The sequence below is a fragment of the Hibiscus syriacus genome, unplaced genomic scaffold (assembly GCF_006381635.1).
Source record: "Hibiscus syriacus cultivar Baekdansim isolate YM2019G1 unplaced genomic scaffold, ASM638163v2 tig00116996_pilon, whole genome shotgun sequence".
Taxonomy (NCBI): domain Eukaryota; kingdom Viridiplantae; phylum Streptophyta; class Magnoliopsida; order Malvales; family Malvaceae; genus Hibiscus; species Hibiscus syriacus.
In genome coordinates, this window is record NW_024063512.1 from 749,011 (window position 1) to 759,016 (window position 10,006).

The 10,006-nt window shown below is 33.8% G+C and overlaps 1 pseudogene; it reads right to left on the reverse strand.

Moving 5' to 3' along the window:
* Positions 1 to 1,881: 1,881 nt before the first annotated feature.
* Positions 1,882 to 7,464, reverse strand: LOC120193569 (annotated as a pseudogene).
* Positions 7,465 to 10,006: the final 2,542 nt, after the last annotated feature.

Here is a 10,006-nt window from a genome sequence, read left to right on the forward strand (position 1 = left end):
TATGTGATGTCTTTGGAAACATATCTTACTAAATATATACGGTGGAGATGTCCGAATAAATCTTTCAACATCCTCACCAATATCATGAAATCCTGCTTTTATACAAGCAGCAACATCGGCAACTGATTGTTGGCCCGATGAACATTGCCTGTTAAAAGTTCTAATAGGCACCGTATCTAGTTGAAACAGGTAACTATATTAGCAACAGTCATATACCAAACGTATGGTAGAATGAAATTCAGTGGAAAGTTAAATAAAAGGAACAAAATCCCACTTTTGCCTGTTGATTGCCTTCTCCATTTTCTATCAAAAAGATATTTCTTTTCTCTCTCAAAATGAATCTTTTCACTAGGTTGTTGCTTCTATGATGGATATGCAGAAATGGGATAAACACACACACACGCATATATATAGTGCTAATGATTTAACCAACATTGCTACGTTTTTGGTCTGCTTGGGGAAGTTGGGTCAACTTTTCAGGCAGCCATTACAAATAGCACGTCATCGAACAAACAATAAGTTGGACGGAAGCTGCAGCAAGGTGACAACCGGTCTTAGAAATCCATATATTTTTTTCTGTTCTTCCAACTCGAGTAAAGTTTCTAGCATGGCCAATGCATCAATTTAAGAAGAATCATACAAGCTCAGCTGGAGCAATGGCTTCCCAACCTATTCCAGCTTGTTTATCGTATGTGGAAGATGCCTTGACAACTTTGAGCTTACCAGAAGGTATTACTTTTACCATCTCCAGTTGAAGAAGTTCCTGGTAATTGTTGGTGTGAAGTACCATATGCTGCTGAATTTGTATTTGGATTCAAATCTGAAGAAAATCTTCATGAGATGAAAATTTCATTACCTTAAAATATCACTTTCTGCTTTCTCTTCTTTTGTTATGAGTGGATAAGTAATGTGTGATTTGATTTTCATTGAGTTTTTCCACTTACATTTGGTTTACTTCTTGTTTCTTTGCATCATCAGCATACACGGAGATTATGTTGAATCTACCACAAGTCCTGCAGCAAATATTTCATGTTTGAAGCCCGAGTTAGTGCTTAACTCCAATTTCCCGTGTTTGATTCTCCTCTCTGTCACCGTCTGGTTGGTGGATTAAATTTATTCATTTAAGTTAAAATTTGAACTAAATTGATAGAAATATATTTAATTGTCATGTCATCGTTTTCGTCAAATATTAACAACCAGTGACTTGATTGATAGTAATTTAATAATTGAGTGGTCTAATTAAAAAAATTAGTTCGGTGGTGAAAATAGAAATGATCTTATAGTTAAGTGTCTATATGGGTACTTTACCCAAAATAGAAATATAAGTATACATTTGCATTATTTGAAGCATGGATGGACGGTAAGCCACAATGGAAGAGTGTGAAGTCCAATGAATTACATGGGCCCCTGTAGGACAGATCATAGATGACAGAAAGAAAAAAAAGGGGCTACTAAGTCAAAGTTGTTAAATTTAGCCTTTAGGAGCTACTAATTCTATTTCTGAAGATTCTTTGATTTTCCTCCGCTCAGTACCTTGTTTCCATTCTCCTCTTTTCTTTCTGTTACCCTCTCTGTTCTCTCTTAGAGACCTTCCCGAAATGTATAATATGCACATTTTCTTTTTCTGAAAGACAATCTTTTTCTCTCTCTTGTGTTCAACTAACTCATCAACTTGTTTCTCTTAGGGTTCCTTGTTTTAAGACCCATACTGTTGTTTGATCTTTTCATCATTCCCGTTTATGGACATCCCTTGTTCTTTGAGGTTTCAATAGGTAGCCATGAATGCTCTTGCTGGAACTAGCCTCAATTTCCGCTTGGCGTCTCGGTTACTTGGATTACACTCTAAGCTTGAGAAGTTTTTTACTTCCATGTCTGAAATCAAAGTGCTGGAGCCAGCATCTTCATTTTGGGGTCTTGAAACACAACATCACTGGGCTTGTCTGTAACATACACCATAAGAACAATGGCTTAAACAGCAAGTTGCTGGTGATGGTTGGATTCATCTTCATTTAAACAACAATGGATCTTAACAGGTTGAGGGGAATGCTGTAGAGGGGATTGAATTTGCATCCACATTTCCCTTTGGAGAGAAGTACAGTAGGTGTGGAAAGTTGTAGGAGTCACATTCAATTGGAATCCCAAACCAATAAAAAGTCCAATTCAAGAAGGTTCATCTCTGCTGTGCTGATTCCACCCACTTTGGCATAGTAGGCATTGTTGTAAAAACTGGAAAAAAAGAAAAAGGGTTTAATTGGGCTGATTCCACGAGATAATATTCTCGAACTTTTTATTTCACGAGATAATGTACTCCCAAGATTAATTACTGAAATAGGGCGAAATGAACAGTGTTGGCTGTAGGTCGCCATGCCTTCCGGGCGACCTACGACGTGGCAGCTTCCGACGAACTCACAGAGAGAATAAACGTTGATTGAACGTTGCATGGCACATGCAGAAGCCAACCCATAGGTCGCCATGCTTTCCGGGCGACCTAAGAGGTCGCCATGCACTCCCAGCGACTTTGTCTTTCTTGCATGGCATATTTCTGCACGTCCCCTCTTGCTCCCCCGCTGCATGCCATCCCCTCCTGCTCCCCGCTGCATGTCGCTGCAGCTATATGGGCTGCAATTGCAGCGTGAAATCAGATGCTTCATGTAACAATTATTGATGCATGCATGTGAGCCGTGAATTGTACAATTATTGGTGAAATAATTGAGGCAGCTTGTGTTATATATGGGAGGTGGTTAACGTGAGAACATAAAAAAAGAAAGGGAGAAGAGATTGCAGCCGAAGAAAGGGAGAAGATAGTGCAGCCGAGAAAGAAAGAAAGAAAGGGAGAAAGGAAAAGAAGAAGAAGAAAGGGAGATAAGGCTCTTGTGAGGTAAACTTTTATTATTTAAATTAGTTTATTATTATAAATTTTTAGTTTGTTAGTTTAGGGTAAAACAAAAATTGGTTAATTAGTTTGTTAGTTTAGGGCTATATGATTGTTAGTTTAAGTTAAATATATTATACAGAAATAAAAAATTATTTAATTAGTATGTTTGATAGTTATATAGTTAAAAATAATTAATTAGTTTGTTTTGTTAGTCGTTAGTTATATAAAAAAACTATTTAATTAGTTTGTGTTAGTTAAATAGTTAAGTTATATTTGTTTGTTGAATTTATATTATATAAAAAATTAGTTAGTAATATTTGTAGTATATTATAATGAAAAAATAATTTAATAGTTTTAGTTATATAAAAGAATATTTTATTAGTTGTTTAAGGGTTTAGCGTTTACGTTTAATTTATATTTTAAAAAGTTTACTTTATAAGTTTATTATATTAATTTTTTTTGTTGTGTTGTAAATTAGTAAGTTAGTTTATATTAGATTATATTAAATGATTTTTTAAATATTGTTGTTTAATTTTTTTTACAGATTCATTCAAATGGCTGACCAAATTCCACTGTTGAAACTTGACAATGAACATATTTCAAGTAACTTGGGAATAATGGTGAATAAAATATTTGTTTAATAAATTATAATTAATAAATATTTGAATATTATTTTATGATGATTATGATAAATTTTTTACATTATCTAATTGCAGGAGGACGAGCAGTTAACACTGAACAAGATATCCTTGGATCCTTTTCAACCATCGCCTTCACGTATTCGCATATTACATCGGAGTCCAATAGTCGGTTGTCTTGTACGATGGAGTTTCGCAAACATGTGTGCGGACCATCGTACCTCGTGATGACCCAAACATCGTGCCTTTGATTTTTCGACACTCTGATCTTCCACTTGCACTCTGGGTCATATTTTACACACTTCGCGTATAGGGTTTTCTGGTTGGACTCTGCAACATGGACAACAACATGGCATTTGATGCAGTATTCTTTAATCGCAAGCGTAGCTTCATTTTTTCCTCTGAATTGCACCCCAACTGAAATTTCACCAGAATTATCGAATGATTCAGTCATTTGGTACGGAGGTAAATGTGGCATGTCTGGGAATTAAGGTGCCTCATCGCATCATAGTCTATCTCGTACATGTAAGGAGTAGCTTCATACGATGTCGAAACTTCGTCAATTGTACCTCCACCGAAAATACTTTCATCTTCGCCCAAAACGGGTTCTTCGGTTTTTTCATCTTCTCTTGAATCATCATGAATTTCTCCCCATCGATTTTCAGCATCATTATCAACAACCAATTTCGATATATTTCTCGTCTCATACTCTGCTGCTGCAGATGTCCCCCGACTTCATTTACACTTTCCAATAGTGCCATAAAACTGTTCGGAAACTTGTATGTCGGTTCCTCAAACTAACTATATAAAGTCATTTTAGATGGATTTTGAGCCACACCTCTTGATGACCCAGAAACATCACATATGTTACGCACATCAACTAATAACTCAATAATTGCTATATTGATTTACTTATGTAATCCAACCATGGTTCCAATATCATCATCTTCTTCAAGTGGAACTGCAGTATATCTGACTGGGTTGGGGCATATCATAAACATATACCTCAAACCATCAACTGTAGCTCGAATTTTTCTTTCTATCTTATGTTTCATTTCTATAAATGTGATGTCTTTTTTGAACATCATATTTATTGGTTTTTCAGACTGAAAAACTACTCCGACCTCATTTTCCATAATATGTCTATTATAATGGACAATTGTGAAAAAGTTGTTGCTCATTTTCTCTACAAATAAAAAATAAATTAATTTAGATTAAAAAATTAGATAAGATAATTTCATAAATCATTAAATAATTAAATATAATATAATATATTATTATATTAATGATCAAATAAAATTTATTATTTAACTTGATTGATTAATTACTAATATTACTAATAATGATTTAATAATTATTATTAATCTAATGATTTGATATTTAATGATTTAATAATAATATAATTTAGTCATGATTACTAATAATTATTTATTAAAAATATTTAATGATTTAGATTTGATACTAATCATTTAGTAATGATTACTAATAATAATGATTAGTTTGATAATATTTTTTATTTTTTTAAAATATCAAACAAATTTGTTAGGCAAAACTGTTGAGATAATGTTCTCGAAAAAATTATTTCGCGAGATAATGCGTTGGCCGGATTATTTCATTCAATTAATTTTTACTCCTTACTAATTTACACATACAATATAAATTAAACAAAATATTTTTTTTAAAACAACACTAAATATTTTTAAACACAATATTTTTTTAAACGGGAATTATCTCGCACAAATTAGTTTATATAATCTAATATAAACTTACTAACTAACAAATTTACACATACATAACAACAAAAAATGGACAACAAAAAATAATAAAGTACCCACATATTTATGTCTTATTCTTTTCCTTTCTTTTTTCTTTCTTCGAATCAATCTGTACGTGGGCAAATGTTGTGGAATAATGCCCTGTATGTGTAAACACAATATTTATTTAAACAATAATAAATTAAACAAATTAATTTTATATAATCTAATATATTATAATATAACTTAAACTAATAAACTATTTCTTTATTATAATATAATTTAGTTAAAATAACAAACTAATTAAGCACTAATTAATTTTTTTATAATATAACTTCAACTTCAACGAACAACCTAATATACATTTAAAGACACTAACAAATTAATTAAATATTTTTTTTATATTTAATAACTTAAACTAAGAAACTAATTAACTAATTTTTTATATAATATAATATATAACTTAAACTAACAAACTAATATAATATAACTTAAACTAACAAACTAATAATTTATACTAACAAACTAATTAACTAAATTTTATTTTTTACCCTAAACCCTAAACTAACAAACTAACAAACTAATAATTTCATATAATAAATTAAATTAAACAATAAAAAATTACCTCACGAACTATGTTTGAGTCTTTATCTTCTTTTCTTCTTCCTTTTTTTTTCTCTCGGCAAAATTTATATGTGCTTATGCTTCTGGTTCTACTTCTGTTTCTACCCTAAACCCCATATCCTTTATATAAAGCAAATGAGCGTTGGACAACGTCATTAAATTTGACTGTTGAAGCAAATAATATTAGCATTGAATCGTGTAACTATTGAGCATTGAAAGGCTGCAATTGAACATCAATATTTGCTGCATTTATCAGCTAAATTAACGCTGCAATAATGCAGCTGTGGATGCAACGCATGCAGCTACGGATGCAGGAATCTCCCAGCTATGGATGCAACGCATGCATGAGGGAGCAGAGGGTTAAAGCTTGGTTGCGGGGCAGAATCTCCCAAGAGCTTGGTCGCCGAGACTCCATGGTGACCTACCATGTCGCCAGGACTCCATGGCGACCTACACCAATTCGACGTGCATGGCCCATGCACAGCTCCCACATACATGCATAGCTCGGCATGCATAGCTCCCACATGCATGCATCCACTCCTTGGTCGCCCGGAGTGCATGACAACCTCCTTGGTCACTGTAGAATTCACCCTATCTCAGCAAATAATATATCCAAAGCATTATCTCGTGAAATAAAAAGTTAGAGAACATTATCTAGTGGATTTTGCCGGTTTAATTGCTTACGAGTACTGTTAAAAAGTAAAAAAAAAAAAAGTGACAGTTAAGCAGCTACTATGATTGCTTGTGAAATGAGTTGAGGGTCTTAAGCCAATAATTAAATATGATTGCATGGCACGATTGAGCTTTCATAAGCTCTTAAAATTTTATGGGGTAATTTACAGGATTGCCATGGTTGATAGAGACAACACCAGCACATCTAGGGTAATGTTGTCTGGTCAGAAATGATGTTTTTCTCACATGGCTGTAAGGTTTTCATGCTCTCCCCTTTTGGCTGTACTTGTGCTTGAAATCTTGCAGGTAAGGAAATATCAGAACAAATAAGCAACGTTTGCAAGCTCAATTAAACATTAAAATGATGGATTTTGAAGTTGAAAATTGAAAGATCCATGGCATATACAAAATGTTTTATCTTCAAACATGAAAACCCAGATCAAAACCAGGCGAGAAAAGAAAATGAAAACCCCACAGTTATTTTTCCAGGAATCAGACTTTATCGAGGAACGAAAAGACAAACTTATATGTCATCCATGAATTTGGCTAAAACCAAGACACTGGTGATAAGCAACCTATATACATTGTAAGAATTGATAGGAAAAGACGACTGCATCTGCACGAACCAATCAAGACAAACATAGGCAACCACAAAACAGGAGGTGCTACAATTTGCGTACTTAAAGATCCTCCCGATATAGTTTCTGATGGAAATAGTAGGCCTCGTAGTGCCATGAAAAACCGACATCTTCTGCGACTGAAACAACCGGTAATGATCATTGGACTCTGCTACTCTTTCCAACAAAGAAGACATGAAACATATTACCCTGGGAATCGTGTCTTGAGCGTGGTTGCAGGGGCGAATGTATGTGGCTCTCTGGGAGAGCCACTGTACACCCATTATTTTGATAAAAATATTAAATTTTGGTTTAATTTATTAATGAAAATAGAAAAAAATAAAAAAAATTGCATACCCAAATTTTTTAGAATATGAGCATTAAAATTTTGCACCCATTTTTTAATTTTTAGATCCGCCACCGCGTGGTTGGTCACCGGTTCTGCCATTTTCTTTGGTTTATCTGCTGAGTTTGGGTTTTTTGCTGTCTTATAAGACAGATTTCGTTTAGGTTGGTTTTTTGCTTGGGGGAGAGACGAATTCACGGAGTTTCGTAGCTGCTCCAGGCCATCTACGCTTTAATAGAAGCACATGTGTTATTAGGCAAACTTAGGGTCCATAATGAGTTGGAACCATTTCACATGTTTTTTTTAACAAACTTGCATGTTTGTCTTTCGTTTTCCAATTTACATGTAATCCTCTCTAAACTTCTTCCACGCCTTTATTAGGTCAAGTTTATCATTATATCATGAATTCAACTTTCTATACTATAATGTTTACTGTTTTCCTATAATAAGATGTTCTATTCTCTTAATTTCTAAATAATGGTGTTTTTATTCTTATTTCGAAAATAAGGTTACGAATGTAAATAGAAAAGGAGTAAACTACACCATGTAGTCACTACTCTATTATCTTTTCTATTTTGGTCACTGAATTATTTTCTTTGGCAAAATCATAATTAATGTTATTTTTTTTCTATTTTGATCACAAGCCGTTAAAAACTTAGATGTTGACATTGATTTTTTTTTCATATCTTTCTTAGTAGTAATCAACAGTCCATGTGTCATTTTTAATAATTTTACTTAAACCAATTGGGTGGTGACAGGTGTCGACACCTTATTAATCCGAATAAAACCAAAGAAAACAAATGAATTTTATTGGAGAGAAAAAAAAAGGAATCAAATCTAATACTCCTTACATAAGAGTCTTGTGCTTAGCCAACGAGCAAAGATTGGAACTTGTGATAAGCAATTGTGTAGAACATTGCAGTGTACCTGTTGTTAATGCTCAAAAGCATTTCGAGAACGAAATGGCCAAGTTTCAAGTAGTTTCATAGGTCTTCCAATTTGTTTCAAGGAAGCTACTTAGACTTTAGTGTATTCTTCATTGAACAGCTTTAACTTTTTTTGGGTCAAAAATCCATACAGACAACAAATAGGAGTTATGGAAGACTAGAGAAAACTCCAAGATAAAAGAAAAAATAAACATGTTGGATTGACTTCTGAAAGAGAAACCAACCGAACTCTAAAAGCATAAAAGGTTTAAGAAAAGCAACTATATAGGGTAGAATTAAGTACTGTTGGTGATAATTCTCTGATAATAATAGCAGAACAATCCAACAGTATACCATGAAATCAAGAGCACCGTGAGAATAATTCCATAACATCTGGCTATTTCATAGTTCCTTGTAACTCAGAGATAATGACCAAGTGCACTTAGAAAGCAGGATCTCAAATTCCCAACTTTCAATTACAGAAATTACTTGATTTATATGGAAAAATGAATTTTTTGCAGGCTGAGATATCATGTTATGCATCATGCAAGCAAAGGCCCTAACTGCTGACATTTCCCAAGCTTAACAACTTCTATATGCAAACTTGCTTAATTAGTAAACATACTTCTCTCCATTAACTCTTTGTTCAAGCTTTTGCTAATCGGAGACTCCAAAGTTGGTAAATCATAAATCTATGTTCTGTTTTCCCCCACGAAACATTCAGTGGGATACTGCAGGGCACAAACGGTTCCGAATAATCACTAGCAGCTATTACCGTGGGGCACACGGCATTATGGTAAGTCTCTTTCCACGTCTCTAAGTTCCATATTTTTCTGTTTATATAAAGTACATTTGTTCATGTACGAATACGTTGATATACATACATTTAAGTTTGTAACAGTGTTTTTTTCATGTCTGGTAGATAGTTTATGATGTAACTGACCAAGAGAGCTTCAACAATGTTAAGCAATGGCTGAATGAACTTTTAGTTCTTTCACAGTTTATTGTAGGCACCAAAACACTTGCACCGAATCATGTCTTAGTCAATGTGTCAAACTATTCTTTAAAACTGGAGAATATTGGAATTTATTTCTAATAAATGACAATTTTGTGTTATTTCAAATCACCCTAATGAATCCCTGAAATGGTTACAGTTATGCATTCTGATGGTTGAGTGGTAGCAATCTTGAGCTCCAAATGATCTTCCTCTGTTGATGAAGCACCAGGGCATGCTCCAAACATGTCGTTCCGACACTGGCGAAGCGTGATCAGGCGGTGTGCCAACGGCTAGCGGTCCAACTGGCGGAAACTGCATCATATTAGAAGTTACTTCTGCCTGTTAATAATTCATGAGGTTATCTATCTCTGGCAATCCTGCGTAATAGAGAAAAAAATGAACTGCAGATAGTTTCTTACCATGGGTTGAATAGTTCGATTACTAGTCTGTAAAATAGGAAATTCAATCACCCGCGTGACCGGATAATCATTGGAGAAAATCGGTGGGAATTGGTTCACAATCTGAGATGAATTCCCTTCTACAGGGGAACCCCAAGG